Source organism: Lygodium microphyllum, chromosome 6, assembly GCF_053477565.2.
Source record: "Lygodium microphyllum isolate KBCC chromosome 6, Lygodium_microphyllum_v1.1.10, whole genome shotgun sequence".
Classification (NCBI taxonomy): Eukaryota; Viridiplantae; Streptophyta; class Polypodiopsida; order Schizaeales; family Lygodiaceae; genus Lygodium; species Lygodium microphyllum.
The window spans coordinates 49,396,463-49,411,704 of NC_141140.1; the positions used below are offsets into that span (position 1 = coordinate 49,396,463).

Genomic DNA, 15,242 nt, shown 5'->3' on the forward strand with positions numbered 1-15,242 from the left:
AGCCAATAGAGGTGTTGTCATCCTGATCCTCCTCTGGCTCATCGCTCTCCACATCAGCTGATGAGCCAGAACTATCAGAAGACCCTGAATTTGCTAGAGAATTTGCTAGAGCAGCTGAAGTGCTAGCTTCATCTATGGCTCTTTGACGTTGTGAAGCAGTCCTGTTGCGCGTGGTACGGCTCGCGGCTGTCATCTCCTGATAGAGCATGGTATATGTGTCCTGTTTCTCTGGAGTGATGTCTGGAACAAACCTTACCTTCTCTATGTCGATCTTGTCAATATTTATCTGTGCTTATTTGACATAGAGATTTAAAAACGTTATCATCTTTAGATTTTAGAATTGGCATTCAAGAGTCAAACTTCAAAGACCATAAGCTATTAGCAAAATATAAATATAATCACCTGTGCAAGCTCGGGATGAATATCGTTTTTCTCAAGCAGTTGGAGGTTGCAATGGCAAAAGACCAACCTCTCTAATTGAGCAGTGGTAAGTTTATTTATTTTCAGTACTCCAATTTCTCTCACAAGGGCCTGAGCTACAATCTTGTGAGAGAACCCGTATAGCAATGCGTTTCTATAAATCATCATTCAAATAGAAACACAAATGGAGCCATAAGAATCTAAGATTCAACTTTTAAGAATCAAACTATGCAGTGAATACCAGTGATAATAAATTACCAATATGTGATTATGTATAATTATTAAAAGATATCTTGGGGTTGCAAATTACCAATGTGGGCGCACAATTTCCATACTTTTTCTACCATGGCACAGGTTAAAGTTGAGTCTCTCTCAACTTCGCAGTCTCTCTACCAAAATGCAAGCTCTCATTGCGAAATGTCAAAAGATCATCCTTAATCCTTTGAAGCATTGGCACATCACCACTTGTCACCTTTGTCATATACTCCATGAATCCCTCCTCTAGCTTCTCACACTCACTCTACTCATCATCTCGCCAAAGAGGATACAAGACATGGGCCACTACATGAATTCGTCTATGAAACCAGTTCCATCTCCTCTCCCACACACCTACGATTTTAGCAGTCCTTAATATGTCAACATTGAAGAAATATCAATTCAAGTCTCAAGAATAGTTATTCAAATTTTAAAATTCACACATATAATATCAATTTGTAAAATAAAGACTCAAGAGTTACTTACTTGTCCAAGGGCAAAAAGTTATTTTTTTAAAGGGCCTCTCCTATCTTATCCATATACTCATAAAGAAGACCCATAGTGCTACCCTCCATATCGGTAATGCGTAGCACTGTGTAAATAGGATTGAGAGTTCTCGCCATAGCCTCCACATCTTTCCACCAAGTATCATTCATGACATTGCACCGAAATGCCATGGTCTTTGGATAATCATACTCACATCAGACCATAGTGCGCACCAACTCCTTGTGAACGCGCACCAATCTCTCAAGCACAATGAAGATGTAGGCAAATTTGGTGGTGGAGGGTTTTAAGAGCTGAAGGTGGCTAAATGAGCGAAATATCGTAAGAACCTTGGGTCTCCTTCTCACAAAATTGACCATACTTGTGGCCGTGTTGAATATAGCCTCAACCCATTGAGTTTTGCCTATATCCTCAATCAAAAGATCAGTGGAATGAGAAGCACATGGTGTCCATACAATGCTTGGAAACTCCTCCTCTCACATGTTGCCCATGGAGACACAATTGCTTCCATTATCGGTCACAACCTGCACAACATATTCAGGCCCAATTTTCAAGACATCTCGTAAATGCTACTATATAAATGCACCTATCACTACAAGGCCTGGCAAACAGGCATCAATGGCCTTCACAAACATAGTGCCCTTACAACATGAGACCATGACATTATACACATTTCTCCTACGGGCGTCAGAGCATCCATCACACAAAACGTTGCACCCATGCTTCTTCCATGCATCTTTCAATGGCTCTAATTGAACCTCAATGTATGCCTTTTCCTTCTTGAGCTCCTGTGTGCGTGGTGTCTTTGAGGATGGGCCCTCCCATTCACATCCAATGCGGCTGATGGCTTTTATGGCTCGCCTCTATTGCTTTGTTTTAGCCACATGGAAGGGAATAGCACATCTAATGAATAATCTCATCAACTCTCGAGTTGCCTCAGCTACGGCTTGCTTTTGCATAGCAGCATGTATGCTAGCCCTCTGTAATGAACCTCCAGGAGCACCTGAAACATCAGGCTTCTCGTCGCACGTGAATTAGAGACTGAGGCTGAAGCGGATGCACTTCCAACAGGATTTGATGGAGCCCTACTTCTCTTTGACGGTCCAACCACTCTTGTGTTACCCTCTTGTTGCTGAGTTGTGGCTAAGTCTTGGTCCTGTTTTGCACCAACTATGGGAAGACCAAGCTGTTGCCTCCTCCATAAATCAAGAAAAAGCTTTACATCTCTTGGCACATTTACAAATGGAGTTGTGTCTCTTCTTGGCATATGAGCAAGATGGTCTTTGACCCTAGTGACACTCCCTGTTTTCACCATGCCACAATAAATACATTTCCACTTTTTAGATCCACCCGACCCCTCATATGAGGTTATGAGAGTAAAGTAACATTAGGATCATGAGCCATGGTATTTTCTTGGCTGCAAGCTGTCCAAACATCAAACAAATAACACATAAGGCTGAAATAATATGCACATGGCTGGCAAGAGAAAAAATTTCTTATATCTTGGCTGAAAATTGCAAAAATCCAGTTTTGAAATCTACATGTGCCATGAAAATAGGCTGAATGTTCACAAACAAATGACACATAATACTGAAATGTGTGCACACAACTGGCAGGACGAAAAATTTCATATATCTTGGCTGAAAATTGATTATTGCAGACATTCTGGTCTGAAATCAACAAATGACACATAAGGCTGAAATGTGTGCACACAATTGGCAAGACAAAAAATTTCATATATCTTGGCTGAAAATTGATTATTGCAGACATTCAGGTCTGATTATTGCAGACATTCAGGTCTGAAATCTGCATGTATACACACATTTCAGCCTTATGTGTCATTTGTTGATTTCAGTCCTCGTCGCACGTAAATCAGAGACCTTATGTGTCATTTTTTGTCCTGCCAGTTGTATACACACATTTCAGCCTTATGTGTCATTTGTAAATAATTAATTTTCAGCCAAGATATATGAAATTTTTTGTCTTGCCAGTTGTATGCATACATTTCAGCCTTATGTGTCATTTGTTTGTGAACATTCAGCCTATTTTCATGACACATGTAGATTTCAAAATTGAATTTTGGCAATTTCAGCCAAGATATAAGAAAATTTGTCTTGCTAGCCATGTGCACATTATTTCAGCCTTATGTGTTATTTGTTTGATGTTTGGACAGCTTGCAGCCAAGAAAATACCATGGCTCATGATCCTAATTGGTACCATGTTACTCTTATAACCTCATATGAGGGGTTAGGTGGATCTAAAAAGTGGAAATGTATTTATTGTGGCATGGTGAAAACAGGGAGTGTCACTAGGGTCAAAGACCATCTTGCTCTCATGATCCTAATTGGTACCATGTTACTCTTATAACCTCATATGAGGGGTCAGGTGGATCTAAAAAGTGAAAATGTATTTATTGTGGCATGGTGAAAACAGGGAGTGTCACTAGGGTCAAAGACCATCTTGCTCATGTGCCAAGAAGAGACACAGATTCATTTGCAAATGTGCCAAGAGATATGAAGCTTTCTCTTGATTTATAGAGCATGCAACGGCTTGGTCTTCCGACCGACGGTGCAGAACAGGACCAAGACTTAGCCACAGCAACAAGAGGGTAGCACAAGAGTGGTTGGACCGTCAAAGAGAAGTAGGGCTGCATCATATCCTGTTGTAAGTGAATCCGCTTCAACCTCGGTCTCTGATTTACGTGCGACGAGGACTTCTTTGCCTCAGCCTGATATTTCAGGTGCTCCCAGAGATTCATTACAGAGGGATAGCATACATGCTGCTATGCAAAAGCAAGCCATAGTTGAGGCAACTCGAGAGTTGATGAGATTGTTCATTAGATGTGCTATTCCCTTGCATGTGGCTAAAACAAAGCAATGGAGGCGAACCATAAAAGCCATCAGCCGCATTGGATGTGAATGGGAGGGCCCATCCTCAAAGGCACTACACACACGAGAGCTCAAGAAGGAAAAGACATGCATTGAGGTTCAATTAGAGCCATTGAAAGATGCATGGAAAAAGTATGGATGCAGCGTTGTGTGATGGATAGTCTGACGCCTATAAGAGAAATGTGTATAATGTCATGGTTTCATGTTGTAAGGGCACTATGTTGTAAGGGCACTATGTTTGTGAAGGCCATTGATGCCTCTTTGCCAGGCCTTGTAGTGATAGGTGCATTTATACGACAGCATTTGCGTTACATGCTGCTATGCAAAAGCAAGCCATAGCTAAGGCAACTCGAGAGTTGATGAGTTTGTTTATTAGATGTGCTATTCTCTTCCATGTGGCTAAAACAAAGCAATGGAGGCGAACCATAAAAGTCATCAGCCGCATTGGATATGAATGGGAGAGTCCATCCGCAGAGGCACTATGCACACGTGAGCTTAAGAAGAAAAATGTATGCATTGAGGCTCAATTAGAGCCATTGAAAGATGCATGGAAGAAGTATGGGTGCAATGTTTTGTGTGATGGATAGTCTGACGCCCGTAAGAGAAATGTGTATAATGTCATGGTTTCATTTTGTAAGGGCACTATGTTTGTGAAGGCCATTGATGCCGCTTTGCCAGGCCTTGTAGTGATAGGTGCATTTATATGGCAGCATTTGCGGGATGTCTTGAAAATCGGGCCTGAATATGTTGTGCAGGTTGTGACCGATAATGGAAGCAATTGTGTCTCCAGGGGCAGCATGTTAGAGGAGGAGTTTCCAAGCATTGTATGGACACCATGTGCTTCTCATTCCATTGATCTTTTGATTGAGGATATAGACAAAACTCAATGGTTTGAGGCCATATTCAGCACGGCCATAAGTATGATCAATTTTGTGAGGAGGAGGCCCAAGGTTTTTACGATATTTTGCTCATTTAGCATTCTTGAGCTCTTAAAAGCCTCCATCACCAAATTTGCCTGCATCTTCATTGTGCTTGAGAGATTGATGCGCGTTCACAAGGAGTCGGTGTGTACTATATGGTCTGATGAGTTTATGCAGTGGGATGAGTATGATTATCCAAAGACCATGGCATTTCGGTGCAATGTCATGAATGATACTTGGTGGAAAGATGTGGAGGTTATGGTAAGAACTCTCAATCCTATTTACACAGTGCTATGCATTACCGATATGGAGGGTAGCACTATGGGTCTTCTTTATGAGTATATGGATAAGATAGGAGAGGCCCTAAAAAAAAAAAAACTTTTTGCCCTTTGACAAGTAAGTAACTCTTGAGTCTTTATTTTACAAATTGATATTATATGTGTGAATTTTAAAATTTGAATAACTATTCTTGAGACTTGAATTGATATTTCTTCAATGTTGACATATTAAGGACTGCTAAAATCGTAGGTGTGTGGGAGAGGAGATGGAACTGGTTTCATAGACGAATTCATGTAGTGGCCCATGTCTTGTATCCTCTTTGGCGAGATGATGAGTAGAGTGAGTGTGAGGAGCTAGAGGAGGGATTCATGGAGTATATGACAAAGGTGACAGGTGGTGATGTGCCAATGCTTCAAAGGATTGAGGATGATCTTTTGACATTTCGCAATGAGAGCTTGCATTTTGGTAGAGAGACTGCGAAGTTGAGAGAGACTCAACTTCAACCTGTGCCATGGTAGAAAAAGTATGGAAATTGTGCGCCCACATTGGTAATTTGCAACCCCAAGATATCTTTTAATAAACACAGGTAAATATTGACAAGATCGACATAGAGAAGGTGAGGCTTGTTCCAGACATCACTCTAGAGGAGTGGGACACATATACCATGCTCTATCGGGAGATGATATCCCCGAGTCGTACGACGTGCAGCAGGACTGCTTCACAACATCAGAGAGCCATAGATGGAGTTAGCACTTCAGCTGCTCTAGCAGATTCTCTAGCAGATTCAGGGTCTTCTGATAGTTCTGGCTCATCAGCTGATGTGAATAGCGATGAGCCAGAGGAGGATTAGGATGACAACACCTCTATTGGGCTTAGATGATGTTGCTACAGATAATTGAGCCTTGAGCCTTGATTTTATTGTTGATGTTGAGCATTGTTGTCAGTTGTCAGTTGCTTATGTTTTTCCCATGGCTGGCCAGTGGCGGTTGTTTGAACTTTGAAGTTATCAATTCTTTGAGATCTCATAGATCTATTATCTTACTTTGATATTCGACTATTGAGATATGTCACAACTCACATGATACATCATATGATCATTGCTATAGCTTGTAGTCTTGACTCTTGATTCTTTAAATTGGCTTTTGTTGATGTTAGATGTATCTAGATTCTAGAATCTAGGTTGTATTCTTTTGAAATTTGAATGATGAATGATGAATCTTGATGTATCATGTATCTACTTAGTACTATGATCTGTAACCGGTGACTACTCGTATTATCATGAGTGATGAGTGATGAGTCTCATGAATGATGAACTTGACTTTTAACTTTTTAATTCTGCTCATGCTGCTCATGATTCTTGGATGACAGATGTTATGATGTTAGTATGTTACACTTTTTTTTCAAAATATTGTAATTTATTTTGGGTGATTTAAGAATTCTTCAATCTTGTGATTCACAGCTTGCGAAATTGATAACTATGTGAAATTGCTGCGTAATGTGATTTGTGAAATTTAAATCATGGGTCTTGAAAGTTGGATTCTTGTGCTAAAAGTTAGGATTGTTCAATCACTAGTAACTCTAGTCTCTAGTATACTTAGTATGTGTATATTTAATCATAATTTATTGGTTTCTCCGAAACGCCGTTTCCACCAAAATTTCAAATGGCCGAAACTCCGAAACTCCGTTTCTTCCAATTTCCGAAACTTCCGTTTCTGAAATGCATGGAAACTATGATTGTATCTTACATGGCAATAACGTCATTAATTAGGAGTACTCTCTCTGGTGTTCAGCTCTTCATCAAGATATCCATTAACCAAAGATCAAAGATATTCATTATCAACTTACATCCCTTAAATTATTGCAAGCAAAGATTGATATATATCTTCTGTAACAATATGGACAAGGTCTCCTGCTATACTCATAATTGTAATCTTACTTCTCTTGTAGCCGAGATGATTGACAAAAACTCTTTGTATTACGAAAGAAAATTCTGTTTTCTTTGGACAAGGTCTCATGCTGTACTCATCATTGTAATCTTACTTCTCTTGTAGCTGAGATGATTGACTAAAAGTCTTTGTATTACAAAAGAAAATTCTATTTTCTTTTTAGAAGGGAGGAAAAATGTTAGAAGCTATTGTTATCATTTTCTAAAGAGGGGAATGATAAAATGATGTGATGTGCTCGTATCAACATGTACTTACAGAATATCTAGAAAGATAATACCTAGATATTTAGGAGAACTAGATAAAATAGATCTATAACATGTGGAGGATACTTTAGTAAGAGAATCTACCATATCCACAACTTTTCAGTATATATGCATGTGCTCCTAGCTATTGTAATATAATTATGTGATTTTGCAATGAAGGTGATGGTGAGGAAAAGAGGGAGAGATAATGAGACAATTAGATGGAGAATAAATTAGTGATAGTGAGGAAAAGAGAGAGATAATGAGACAATGAGATGGAGATAATCATACATTTGTATTGCAATAGCTAGGAGCACATGCACATATATAGGAAAGTTGTGGATGTGATCGATTCTCTTGTTAAAGTATCCTCCACATGTTATAGATCTATCTTATCTAGTTTTTTTAAATTTCTAAGTATTGCATTCTTAGATATTTTGTAAGTACATGCTTATATGAGTATATTTCATCATTCTAACATTCCCCCTCTTTAGAAAATGATAATTATATTTTCTAACATTCTTTTTTTTTTCTTAAAAGAAAATATGAATTTTCTTTTGTAATACAAAGACTTGTCAATTATCTTGGCTACAAGAGAAGTAATATAAAATGATGATGATAGGATGAGACCGTGTTCTTGTTGTTGCAAAAGATATACATCAATCTTTGTTGGTAATGAAGATCTTTGGGCTTTGGTTGATGGATACCTTGATGAAGAGTTGATCACCATAGTTTGCTTTATGATAGACTTGATAAGAGATGAGCTTATCATATAGATAGATGATGTATTGCAATTGAAACTTGATAGTGGTGGAGTGAAACAATGATGAGAGAAAAGAATGAGATAGCATCTTTGTAGATGGAGAGATGATTCCAATGTCACTAGATACCATAGTAAGAGAGAGATTGATAAGATGTTTATGACTTGATCTTTCGAAAGATTGTTGATGAATACGAAAGTGTAAAATAGCAAGTGATTAATAAGGAATTTCAAGCATGTTCTCTTTTAGAGAACTCCCAAGAGTTGGCATGCTTAGTGTCAGTGTGCTTTTTTATTCATACAAAGTAGTTTGTGTAAATGTGTTTATGTGTTTCTTTGTACTTTATTCATTTATGGATAGATATATATTTTATGATATCAATGTATGAGCCACCTCTTCAATATACCTGTTTTTCTGCTCAGCAACTCCATTTTGCTATGAAGTATATTTGCATGTATACTATCTTTGTATACCATTTTTTTATAAAAGATCAGAAAACTCATTGAATAGATATTCTCCCCCTTCATTCAACCTTAGGTATTTATTCTCTTAGCCAAGGCCTTAAAGCTTTTAAAGTGAGCGAGCATCTCATTTTCTCACGCACAAAGTAAACCTATACTTTGCGAGTATGATTATCAATGAAAGAAACATAAACTTCAGTACTAACATACTTAGTGTTAGTGTGCTCTTTTATTCATACAAAGTAGTTTGTGTAAATGTGCTCATGTGTTATCGTTCATGGATAGATATATATTTTGTGGCGTCAATGCATGAGCCACCTCTTCAATATGCATGTTTTTTCGCATAGCAATTTCATTTTGCTATGAAGTATATCTACATGTATACTATCTTTGTATACCATTTTTCTATAAAAAACCAGAAAACTCATTGGATAGACATTTTTTCCCTTCATTCAACCTTAGGTATTTAATATACAATCTTGTCTCCTTCTCAACCAAAGCCTTAAAAAGCTTTTAAAGTGAGTGAACACCTCACATTTTGTAGCAACTTTGTTTTGCTGTGGAGTATATTTCCATATATACTACCTCTGTATACCATTTTTTAATAAAAGATCATAAAAATCATTGGATAGACATTCTTCCCCTTTATTCAACCTTAGGCATTTAATACACAACCTTGTCTACTTCTCAACCAAAGCCTTAAAAAGCTTTTGAAGTGAGTGAATACCTTACTTTTCTTGCGCATAAAGTAAACCTATACTTTGCGAGTATAATCATCAATGAATTTGCAACCACTCAAAGTTGCAGTCTTTATAGAATCCCACATATCAAAATGTATTAATTCAAGTGGCTTCTTCCATATATGCTTTTCATGTGGAAATGCCTGTCTTGCTTTTTAAATTGATATGCTTCACATACTTTATGCATCCCCCACCAACACTAAAGTTGGGTAAACCATTTGTAATCTGTTTTGACTACATTCGGATTAACTGTTGCACATTCACATGACCAATTCTCTTATGCACAATTTTGATATTAGCCGCTATACTTGAATCTTGTGTAAACATGGCAATATTCATTTCAAGCAGACTTATATCAAGAGTAAACAATGTGCCAACATGTTTCCCTTTTGCAATCAACCTACAATTATTTTTAGGATCTTTTGTATAACAACCATCAGATATAAACCGAACGTGCAATCATTGTTTTACCATTTAACCAACAAAAACCAAATTTTTGTAATATTTGATACATGTAGCACATTCACTAAGTATTTGGTTTTTATTAGTAGTCATGTTTGCCATGCCTTGTCATCTCGTGCTTATGAGCCTCAATCTGAGTCAAATGAGTACTTTAGGAGCTCTAACTTGTCTATTACTTGTTTTGATGGAGGAGGTAGCTCATTCTAGAGCACTTAGTTTATTACATTTTAGTGCATTTTCTTCTCTAGTTGGGAATTTATGTGCATTTTTCAGGTAGTTTTTGCATTCTTTAGCTTGCCTCACTCTTTGGACATTGTCTATCCTTTTTGAGATTTTTTTGAGCGTTTTTGGTATTTTTACCAGTATTTAATGCTGGTCTGACGACATATTTTTGGCCCTAGATTTCAGATCGGCTAGTTTTTGGGATATTTGGCTATTTATACCCATTTTCCACTTGGCAGATATATATATTATCATCTTCTCTCCTTCCTTGGTGGGTGTACACTCTGACTCCCTCATTTTTCTCCGTCTCCGGTACTGCCATCATCGTCAGCCTGATCTGGTGCCCTCACTGACATTGTGGGCTGCTTACAGGGACTAATCAATCCATCCTCCTTCTGTATTCAACATTTGTTTCTTGTTTAGTGCATGCTTTTTTTCTTCTTTTCTTGTAGACTCTCTCTCTCTCTCTCTCTCTCTCTCTCCCCCCTCCCTTTGTGTTTGTGACTCTTTTCATTGCGCACTCTCATGTGGTATCAGAGCATGGTCTAGAAACATGGAGTTGACTTTTCACTAAGGAGACTACCCTAGATTGCCAGGTATTCTCGCCATGTCAGCATTAAAAAAAAAAACCCGCAACTTTTTGCTTGGAGACATCCGCTTTTCTTGTGCTAGGTATCCATTTTGTTGCCCATTTTCTCTCTTGCTAGAGGCAATAGCCTTCCTCAGTCAGGCGACAGTCTTCTGTTGCAAATGCAGTGTTTCTTGTCAGATGACAGCTCTCCTCAACAAATGCACATAGTCCTTGTGCAAGCAATAGTCTATCTTCCCTAGGCGGACCCTCTATATCAACTTCCTTGTGATTATGTAGCCAATTTCTCCTATTTCGGGGCTGTCTACCACCAAAACGTAGATTTCTTGTGGGTGTATTGCAGGATATTAAAAATGTCTCATTACCAATTCTTTGCTAACTTAGAGAATGAGGTCTTTGTTTCTTCCTCTGAGAGACGAAGAGATTTTCGTGCTAGTTTACGTGACGATTAGAGGTCACTTTGCCCGTTTGTACGGGATCCCTCAACTCCCAGTTCTCTCCATGTTTCACAAATGGCCTGTTCTGTTGATCTTTATATGTGATTCATGGCACCCTCTATACAGGTGCTCATACTCCCTTCTTTGCCCAAAGAAGACCGGCTTGATGGTTCCAACTACTCGCTTTGGTCATGTAAGGTGAAGTGTATCCTTAATATCTTTGATCTTTTAATACCTTTGATCTTTGGGAGTTTGTTATCCACCCTTTTCCCTGTTCAGTGGAGGATCCTACCGTTTGATCATTGATGGATCGTGTGGCCTTATGGGATTGTCTCAACTCTAGAGCCCGATCTTTCCTCTTTGTGAGTTTATAGAATTCTGTCTTAGTGCATGTGCGTAGGTTGCAGAAAGTAGTGGAAGTGTGGACAGAGCTTGCTTCTTTGTATCATGTGTAGACATTTGCATGTCGGATTACTCTTGAGAAGAAACTAGGGATGCCCACTGTTGATGATTCTTCTTCCATGAAGGATCATATCAATAGGTTGGAGGATATAAGGGATGAGCTCGCGTCCTTTGGTAGGATGGTCTCTTTAGAGGATATGGCCTTCGTTCTTGTGACTCAGTTGCCATCTCCCTGGTTTGATGCCTTCTACACTAGCCTTCTTACATTGAGGACCCGTGAGAAGCTTCTATGGGAGGAGCTTACTTGCTTGTTTTGGAGCATGATCAGCGCGCTAAAGAGGTAGCCAATGGATCCACCTCCATCAAAGCTTTTGTTGCAGATTCGGTAAGGTGAGACGAAGAAGAAAGGAAAGTCAAAGGCTAAATGACAGGAGAGTTCTTCAGGGCTCTGACTTCGACTTGGAGAAGCCTCAATGGTCATATTATGGGAAGGAAACACATCAAGAGGAGAAATGTTGGAAGTCCCTCACCTTCGTTCGCCAGCGAAGGATGGAGCTACTACATCCGAGCCTTCTAGATCTACTCCAACGGTTAGCCATGAATCAATCTTCCTTCATATTGTTGACTTGGAGAAGCCTTTTTCAATGGTTGCCTCATCTTTTGAGAGGCCTTGCCTGGTTGATATTGGAGCTTTTAGTCATATGACTTCACGAGGTGATTTGTTACAGGATTTATGCCCTTTTGAGAGTCCAATCATTGTTGATGACATTGTATCGACATCTATTTGTGGTGCACTTTTCCTTTCTTTTCCGACCGTGCGTCGATTTCCCTTTCATAGACCCTTTGTTAAGACAGAGAGCGCAAGGATCGAGACACGCAATGCTTTCTCACAACACAAAGAGAGAGAGAGAGAGAGAGAGAGAGAGAGAGAGAGAGAGAGAGAGAGAGAGAGAGAGAGAGAGAGAGAGAGAGATGTGTGTGTGTGTGTGTAGAGTAGAGAGGAGAGTGAGCTCGACGTTCTTGGGTACAATGATGAGTGTATCTCTTTAGGTTTTTAGATATATATGAAAGTACAAATGTGCTAAGGGTGTGTTCACACCCATGCACATATAAAAGGCACGATGGCTCTTTATTTCCAACAATCTCCCACCTAAAGGCAACGTACCTTAAGAGGAGAAAATAATCAACTAAGTCTAGGTATGTACAAAGCTGAAATATATATATCTATCCAACTCCCATTATCTGTCGGCAATGAGCAAACCGCTCTGCTGGAAGACCCTTCGTGAGAAGATCTGTAGGATTATCATCTGTATGCACTCTGACAAGCTTAATGCTCTTGCTATCAAGTACATCTCTTTCCTTGGGAGTGCCGGGTGACGTCTTCTGGATATATCTCTCGATGGACTGCTAAGACGTGTCCCGCGATTTGAGGAGCGGGCACGTTACACTCTTCCTCCTTCTCGCGCGCCCTCTCCCACCACATCGCCGCAGTAGTGTCTCCTCTCCCTCCTCGCATGCCCTCTCCCACTACATCTCCGTATCCATGCCTCCTCTCCCTCCTTCTCGCGCACCCCCTTCCTATCTCCTCTCCCTCCTTTTCGCGCGTCCCCTTCCTACCTCCTCCTTCGCCTGTGTCTCCCCTCCCTCCCTCCTCTGTTGTGACTGGCCACCGCCCCCGCCTCGCTCGTGGGGCCCCCATCTCGCCTGCCGCCTGGCCTTGGAGCCCCCCAAAATGCCTGTCTGGTATCCATGAATAGAGCACTCTCTACATCAACATACAGAAGTATCACATTAGAATTGCTCATAGCAGCCCTAAATGTATTTCAACTCTCTGGCAAAGTGCAAAGCAAGAACGTAGCCTTAAATTCTTCATCAATCAAGAACTTCGAGGCAACCAGCTGGTTGAAAATGGAGTTAGAGTCACTCATGTGGGTAGACATTGTTGTACCCTCTTTCATACGCAAATCCATAAGCTTTTTCAACCAATAAACTTTGCTTGCGGCACTCTTCTGGGCTTATAGTTCTTCCAGTTGAGTCCAAATAGCATAGGCAGAATCCAAACCTTCAATGTTAAACAGCAAGGCATCAGAAATCGATAGCTCGATGGTTGAGGGTACAAGCTTATTTAACTCATCCTAGTCTCCCCGCACTCTTCTGGGCTTACAGTTCTTCAAGTTGAGTCCAAATAGCATAGGCAGAATCCAAACCTTCAATGTTAAATAGCAAGGCATCAGAAATCGATAGCTTGATGGTTGAGCGTGCAAGCTCATTTAACTCATCGTAGTCTTCTTGTTCCATATCTGTGGGCTTTGCTCCTTTGTTCTTAATCGGCTTTGCTTGCTTCTTCTGCAACAAAATATTATAGCATTGTTTTTGCCACACTGCAAAGTTATGTGCTCCTTCAAGCTTCTTAATGTGCATGAGATGACTGCTGTCACTACTGCCAGCCATGATTTTCAGCCCAAATGTGACCAAAAAATTTAGCAAATGCAGACGCCCCAAATTGCATTGGGTCCACTGTGCATCAATGTCGAGAAATTGGGTAAATTTCAGCCCAATTCTTGCATGTACATGAAAAGCCCCAAATGTCGGAGGCAAAATGTGACAAATTCTTGCAATTTCCGAGACAGATATCATTGTTGTGTCTTGCTCGCATCAAATCTAGACAAATCCCCAAATTTCTGGTACAAATCTGCCTAAAATTCTAAACTGTGCTTACACGCATGAACGCCCGCCAAGAGTAAGTGATGGCTGAAAGGATTTAGAGGGAGATTTGATTTTTTATCAAAGAAAAAAATATTTGCGTGACTTGACGTGGGTTCGCTGACCCGTGAGGTTTGTGACGACCCGTTGAAGCCCGTCTTGTCCATTGCTGCCGTATCATCTAGTCGCAGCCTGTCAAATCCAGTCCGCCGTGTTGCCTAGAGCGTGTCGTCTTCAGCCAGTCAGTCGCGTGGCCTTCGTATCCTGTCACTTGCCACTTGGCCTTCGTCAATCTTGTCGGCTGTCACGCTATGTGTAGGTCTCGTCTAGCTGGCCACCGTCTGACGCCTGCTTGCGCTACTTGTCAGCCACTTAGGCCTGACTACTATCGCTGCCCATAACTAGTGCTTATACACCGAACGTGGTTGTTGATTGCAGCTGGCGACTACTGCCTATGACTGACAATGTTGCGGCTACCTGCGTGGACCATCATCTCTGATACCAGTTTGTTAAGACAGAGGCACACACAGAGAGAGAGAGAGAGAGAGAGAGAGAGAGAGAGAGAGAGAGAGAGAGAGAGAGAGAGAGAGAGAGAGGAGAGTGAGCACGACGTTCTTGGGTACAATGACGAGTGCACCTCTTTAAGGTTTTTAGATAGATATATATATGAAAGTACATATGTGCTAAGGGTGTGTTCATACCCGTGCACATATAAAAGGCACGATGGCCCTTTATTCCCAACACCCTTTATGTTTCGGACTTGGACTTTCCACTCCTCTCGGTTTATGGCCTTACTAGGCTTGGTACCTGGGTTGTCGTCATCGAGCAAGCCGTTTATATTGAGGATTTTAACTATAGGGGTTGTTATCGTGACAGGTTGGCAGGAGAGCGAGCTTTATAGGCTCCATTCCTCTTCTCTAATGTAGGGTCCTCTGAGGTAGTTATACGCGTTCCAGCTTGTGCACCATCTTTTCCATAGGGTTCTTTCCATCCCCCACCCTCTCCTTCGAT

The 15,242-nt window shown here is 40.3% G+C and overlaps 1 protein-coding gene and 1 pseudogene across 1 annotated transcript in view; both read left to right on the forward strand.

Annotated features, from left to right (window-relative positions):
* Nucleotides 1–15,242, forward strand: part of LOC148034538 (transcription elongation factor SPT4 homolog 1-like) — a 60,675-nt gene that overhangs the window by 22,682 nt on the left and 22,751 nt on the right. The gene's annotated exons all lie outside the window — the stretch shown is intronic.
* Nucleotides 766–6,116, forward strand: LOC148034539 (uncharacterized; annotated as a pseudogene).